Raw genomic sequence first — 6,890 nt, 5'->3', positions numbered from 1 at the left:
AAATGACTAATCTCTTCACTAGTTTGTGGAGTGAGGCCCACACTCTAGCAATGGTTTCTTTGTAAGCTGTAAGTCCCTCATGAGTCTCTAGTCTCCCCAAGAAGCCTCCTGTTTCCTCCATCTTAACTTCCTCACAGCACCCTCATACCTGCATAGAGCAGAGTCTCAATAAACGGTGACTGACAGTCCAGCTCTCCTTCTCAGTAGCTGAAGATGCTATTGCCTTAATCACATGAAATCACTTTTTTCATAGGTCAAATGATCAAACATTGGCAGCTTCATAGCTAAACCCATAAAGTAGTAAATACTACTTACTATCCCTGTAGTATTAGCTACTTCATTTATTCCATGAACATTTCCTAAGAGGCACTGTGTACTCACCATGCAGCTAAACTTTGCTTAAAAATGAGGGAAGAACTGCGTGCATTAAACAGATTGCCAAAGCCAAGTAGTTAGTTGAAGAATAGCTAAACCTAGTCGGTTAGTCAGTCACCACTCCATTGTAAGAGAAAGAAACCCAGCATAAACAACCAGAAGCATAATGTAGCTCACAAGCTGGGAAGATAAAGAGGGAATTATTTTTAGGCATAGGTACTCAAGTAATAGCAACATTCTTTTTCTCTGTATCTCTCTTTCCTTCTCTCCCCCCATCCTCCTCCACTTCTTCCCCTTCCCTCCTTCTCCTTCTTCTTCCTCCTCCTCCTTCTCCCCTCTCCGCATCTCTCTACCTGTCTCTCTCTTTTTATATGTTGCCCTCATTCTTTCTTATCATAGGATACCTTTATATACAAAAGCAAGAGGCCCTAAATCTGTCCCAGGGCCCACAAACTATCTTGGAAAGACATGACTGACATTAGTTAGGTCACCTGCTCAAGCCTTGGCCCAATCCCAGTGGAAAGGAAGACTGGATTCAGCCAGGTTTAGGTCATGGGCTTACCTCTCAGGTCCTATGTTATAGGCTGAATATCCATGTCCTTTCAAAATACATGTGTTGAAACCCTACCCCAATCTGACACTGTTAGCAGGTGGGCCTTGGGGAGGTCATTAGGATTAGATGAGGTCATGGGGGTGGAGCCCTCACAATTGGGATTAGTGCTCTATAAGAGTCAGGAGAGAGCTTCCTCTTTCGGCTCTCCACTGTGGGAGGACACAAGAAGTAAGTCAGCAGCCAGCAGCCCGCACTCTCACCGTGCTGGCACCCTGATCTCAGACTCCCCCTGCTTCAGAACTGTGAGAAAAAAAATTCTGCGGTTTATAAAGTCACCCAGTTCTGTGCCCTTTTATTACAGTAGCCTGAATAGACTGAGATAGCCAAGGATGAGGTTCAGTGATTAACAACCCACCAGAGGCATCTATAGGATAAAGAAGCCATTTCCCAACGGAAAGAGAAAGGGGGCAGACAAGACCACTGACGCCTAATATTACCTTTCCAGTCCATCCCCATGTGCCCACCATCCTATCTGAGAACACTAAAACAATTCACTTGCTGATTTACAACTATGTCCTCACTACAAAGTTGATATTCTTGAGACTGAAAGACCAAACCACTGCTTACTCTAATTTGAACCCTACCCTCCCCCACCCCAGCAACAGGTTGTTTGGGCAGAGTGCTTCCTGGCAGGGGTGGAAGTTAGTGCTATGAGAGTTAGTGCATCCTTTGGCTATGCCAAATGGCTTTGGTCTCCACATGAGCCAGTTAGTTCTGACCTGCATCATGCCTGTGGACTATTCTGCGGCCAGGTCAAACACAGTCAAGGTTCAAAATCAGGCATTCCTTATTCCACATTTGCCAAACAAAGATGGGGAGGGGAGCATCCATGCAAACCCACCACACCCAGGCAAACCTGCAAGAGGTGAGAGCCAGACAGCAGGCTGGGCTGATTTCTAAAACAAGACAAAAATGATAGATGTTTCAAAATTGACTTGTGGAGGACAAAAGTTATCAGAAATTGAAGTTAAAATAGTTTGATTCTGCTGGTTTTCTTGTTTCACATTAATAGGTACTCAGGAGATTCTTTATAGGAAAGAAGACCAATGATTAAAGACATATATAGATGATTGACGAATACTAACTCAGTTAAACTGAATTAAATTAAGGATTATCTGGCCTATCACTAAATTGGCTAGTATGCAGAGCTGGTGAAACTTGCTGAAAGAAAAATGGCAGATCTGGCAGAAATTAGAAAGCAGTGGGCACAGCATCCCAGCAGAATCTGACTGTGGTTGATACCCTGAGGCTATGACTGCATCCACCATATGAGATGGCCTGAGAACACCCCAGGCTGAGCCGCGGGAGGGGGTCTGGGTTTTAAGAATGCCCTCACTGAGCAGTCATACTCTTGAGTGCCCTGCTAAGAGGCCTTCTCCAGTTTCAAGACTATTTTCTTAACAGATGAGGCCACTTTAATATCCTTCCATGGCACTTAGCAGTGAAGATCAAGAGCAGCCTGGGGGAGAACCAAGACAGGTTTAATGAGACCAGTGTCAAACATTTTGAAAGAATACAACCCTCAAAGTTCAGGCCCAGCACTTTGGAGATTGCAGAGCAAGAAGAATCCACAAGGGGCCTTCCCTGGCGGTCCAGTGGTTAAGAATACTCTAGTTCAATCCCTGGTCAGGGAACTAAGAGCCCACAAGCCACAACTAGAGAGTCTGTGCACTTCAATGAAAGACCCTGCATGACACAATGAAGACCTGAAGCAGCCAAATAATAAAATTTTAAAAAAAGAAGAAGAATGCACAGGGATTCAGAGGGCAAGGTGCCATCCTGGAATCCTCAGGAATCCTTCCCTTCCAGGTGAGTTGCTCACCAGAGAGCTTTTTCTGGAAGGTTTTAAAAACCCACTCACTTACCAGAAATTCACTGCTGCCAGCCTTGTTGTTGCTAATCAGCCACTAAGTTGTGTCCAACTCTTGTGACCCCATGGACTATAGCACGCCAGGCTTCTCTGTCCTTTACTATCCCCTGGAGTTTACTCAAACTCATGTCCAGTGAGTCAGTGGTGCCATCCAACTATCTTATCCTCTGTTGTCCCCTTGTCCTACTGCCTCCAATCTTTCCCAGCATCGGGATCTTTTCCAATGAGTTGGTTCTTTGCATCAGATGGCCAAAATATTGGAGCTTCAGCATCAGTCCTTCCAATGAATATTCAGGGTTGATTTCCTTTAGGATTGACTGATTTGATCACCTTGCTCTCCAAGGCACTCTCAGGAGTCTTCTCCAGCACCACAATTCAAAAGCATCAATTCTTTGACACTCAGTCTTCTTTATCTCACATCCTTACATGACTACTGGAAAAACCATAGCCTTGGGCCACTTTACATACCAACAGAACAACGAATTGGATGAATGGTGGTGGGAGGAAATACAGGATGCTACTGTTATTGATGAAGAATGCTCTTCCTAACCGGTTGAAACTACCCCTTGAATTATTAACATAGGCTGCAAACAGTAGAACAAAATAATAAGTCATAACCTTACATGGGACTTATGTGCCAGATGCAGTTCTAAGGGCTTTCTGTACATGAACTTCACCCTATGAAGTGTGTACTATTATCACCCCTATTTTAAAAATACAATGTTAAAAAAAGAAGAAAAATAAAGAGAGAAAACAAACAAACCAACAAAAACAATGTCGCAAAAATTATAAAGAAAATACAGGTACAAAATTGATATCAAATACCAAAAAGCATAAATTAAAAATATTGAGTAGAGTTTGGAATTGCAGATATATGATGTTATACAAAAGAAGAAGAGAAAGAAACAGAGGGAAAAAAAAGTCATAGAAATTATGAAAAAAACTACAGGTACAAAATTGATAACATATACCAAAAGGCTAAAATTAAAAATCTAGAGTAGAGTTTGGAATTTCAAAAATACAATGTTAAAGAAAAGAAGAAAAAGAAAAAAAAAAACAAAACACGGTCAAAAAATTATAAAATATATATATGAAGTTTGCTGAAGAAGAAAGAAAAATAGGGTCTTTTTTTTTTTTTGCAAAGTAATAGTTATAAAAGTGAAAATTAAAGGACAATAGAGGACTTAAAAAAAATTTTTTTTTAAATTAAAAAAAAAAGAAAGATTGATCGTAAAAATAGTAAAAATATATCTAGGTCTTTCTCTGGTTTTGTTGTGAGTATTGTGGGTTCAGTTCATTTTTGGCTAGTTCCTTGGTCCGACTTATATTTCTCAAGATCTATAGGCCCCTTCCTATGTAGTCCGTAGTAACCACAGGGTTTTAGTCTATGGCCTGTAGCTTCCAAGGTTTTTCCCTCTGTTATAGCTTCTTCTGTTTGCTGGTCTCTTCAGTGTCTGGTTCCCGCCCTGACACAAAGGGGACGGTGGAGGACACTATTTTTTTTTTTTTTTTTAGGCTCACTTGTTCAGCCGCGCTGTGGGGAGGGAGGGAGGGATGCTGCAAACAGATAACACTGGCGTGCGCTCGCAGTGCCTCAGCCACACTGGGTCTGCCCCCGCTCACGGCGCGTGTAGCCTCCCTGCCCACACTGCTCGGGCTCTAGGTTGTTCCGCTGGGAACAATCAGAGGCCAGCCCTGGGCTGAGCTCCCAGGTCCAAGCCGCTCAGGTTCAGGCACTCGGGTAGTCCTCAGAGGCGCAGACTCGGTTGGGCCTGCGTTTTGTGCTCTTTCCAGATCCGAGCAGCTCAGGTGTTGAGGTGTTTGGCGAGAGCCAATGCTGCGACTTATCGCCTCCCCGCCACTCGGTTATCTGGGTATCACCCCTATTTTATAGACAAGGATCACACCTAGTAAGTGGCAGGACCAACTTTTGAAAACAGGCAGTTCATCACCAGAGGCCATACTCTTAATTGCTATAACCACTACCCCATTCAGGGGATTTTTGTCTTTTTAAACAAGCATACGCAGAGAAAAGGCTTCCCAGGTGGCTCAGTGGTTAAAAAATCCACCTGCCAATGCAGGAGAGGTGGGTTTGCTCCCTGTGTTGGGAAGATCTCCTGGAGAAGGAAATGGTAATCCAATCCAGCATTCTCACCTGGGAAATCCCATGAATAGAGGAGCCTGGTTGGCTATAGTCCATGGGGTCGCAAAGAGTTGGACATGACTTAGCAACTAAACAACAATGTATATAGAAGGTATGTGAAATGCACCTAGCATATACTATTCTTATTATACCAATAATATAATGTCTAGTCAGCATGCTATAATTAATAATTATCATTACTGGGATTATAATTTTAAATCACTAATGGGAAAGGTGACCTGATTTGACTAAAAATCATATAAGAACTGATGACAAAGGAATTGGACCTGAAGGTTGCCAAGGTTCTGAGCCTGTTTCCAGCCTCGAGTCACTGATGGACTGATTCACAAACTCATGCCTTGTTTCCCCCAGCCCTGCCTGTACAGACAACTCCTCCGGCTTTTTGGTAATCTTGTTTTGAGATCTTCAAATGAAACTCCAGGAGTGCTTTATTGCAGAATTGGCACTAAAGTTGCCGAATGTTAAAACAGTAAAACTTTTTTCAAAGGAATTTCAAACCTAAATCAGTCAAAAAAAAAAAATTAGAATGAATTTAGCATTATTAACCAGACTTTCAAATGTGGCTTTTGGTTGCTTCCATATACAACTCTAGGAAGGAAATTGTGTCACTTATAGCATCCATCCAAGATAAAAAGTTTAGCAGTCGTCTGAATGAAAACCCAGCTGGATATATGTTTAACAAGCAGCATTTTAAGTATGAAGGCCGAGAGATGTATTACGACCAATATGTGAATGTCGTATCCACCCACCATCAAACCACAGGACTGACTGCAATTGGAACTGAGTGGACATGAGGTTTTGGTTAGATGTGGGCACAAGCAAACCAACTCTGAGGTGTCAGCACTGGGTGACAGGAGCAGGACTTATCAACAAGCTGCTATCTCCCTCTCATCACCCACCAACTAGAAAATGTGCAGGAAAGATAAAAACTGTTTGCTCCTAATTGTGCTTTAATAGAAGGAATTTGGGGACTACTGGAGCAACAAGTAGGATTTGGTTCATTTTTGGTTTGAGGCTTGTGTATGTGTTTATTTGCTTTTTTTTTTTTTTTTGGCATGCAGGATCCTTGTTCTCCAACCAGGAATTGAACCTGAGCCCCCTTCACTGGAAGTGCATAGCCTTAATCACTGGACCACTAAGGAAGAGCAACTTTCTGAGTGTCACCTATGGAGAATCTGGAGGAATGGAGTCTTCCCTAAAAAATTTTCAAAAACGGTAAGCCTTTGCTTGCAAGTTTTCATGTAGCCATTAATTTTAAAAACAGAAGCTATGGCCTCTTTTTTCAGTCTCAGGCATAAAGAAAAAACTGTTTCCCTTGTGTAGATGCCTCCTGTGTTCCCAGCAGTACCCCAGACGTGATGTTTGTCTTAGGCTGAGGGAAGGGAAGCCAGGCAGAAAGTGAGCTGAGAAGTGGCTTTTTTTCTAAGTGTGGCAGATCATTAATAATCAGTGAAGGATGGACTCAGGAAGCCTCCAAGCACATATTTCTAGGATTGAAGTTGAAGACTTCATTAATATTCTAGTGGAATATTGTTCCCATGAAGTTTTCTAAGGGCCGAAAATCTCACCCAGAGTCCCCTGTTGGCAACGAGAGGAGCAGTGAGCTCTCAGGCAGCTCAGGGACCTGATCAGTGAAGATAAGAGAACTGTGTTCTCTGCCCCAAAGTAGGAATGAGCTGTTTAGCTTGGTCGCTGCTGACTGGTTCTGGTTGGGTCTCCTTGACTCGCTAATCTCCCATATTGTGGCAAAATGCTGAAAATCTATTTCTTTGGAAAATGTTTAGCTTTGTGAACACAGAATGTGCCAGTTTATCTTAACCATATTCTGAACTTCTTCAGCTTGACAGAGTATATCAGTCTGTGCCAAA

Source organism: Bubalus bubalis, chromosome 8 (assembly GCF_019923935.1).
Source record: "Bubalus bubalis isolate 160015118507 breed Murrah chromosome 8, NDDB_SH_1, whole genome shotgun sequence".
NCBI lineage: Eukaryota > Metazoa > Chordata > Mammalia > Artiodactyla > Bovidae > Bubalus > Bubalus bubalis.
Note: the sequence above shows the minus strand (reverse complement) of the source record.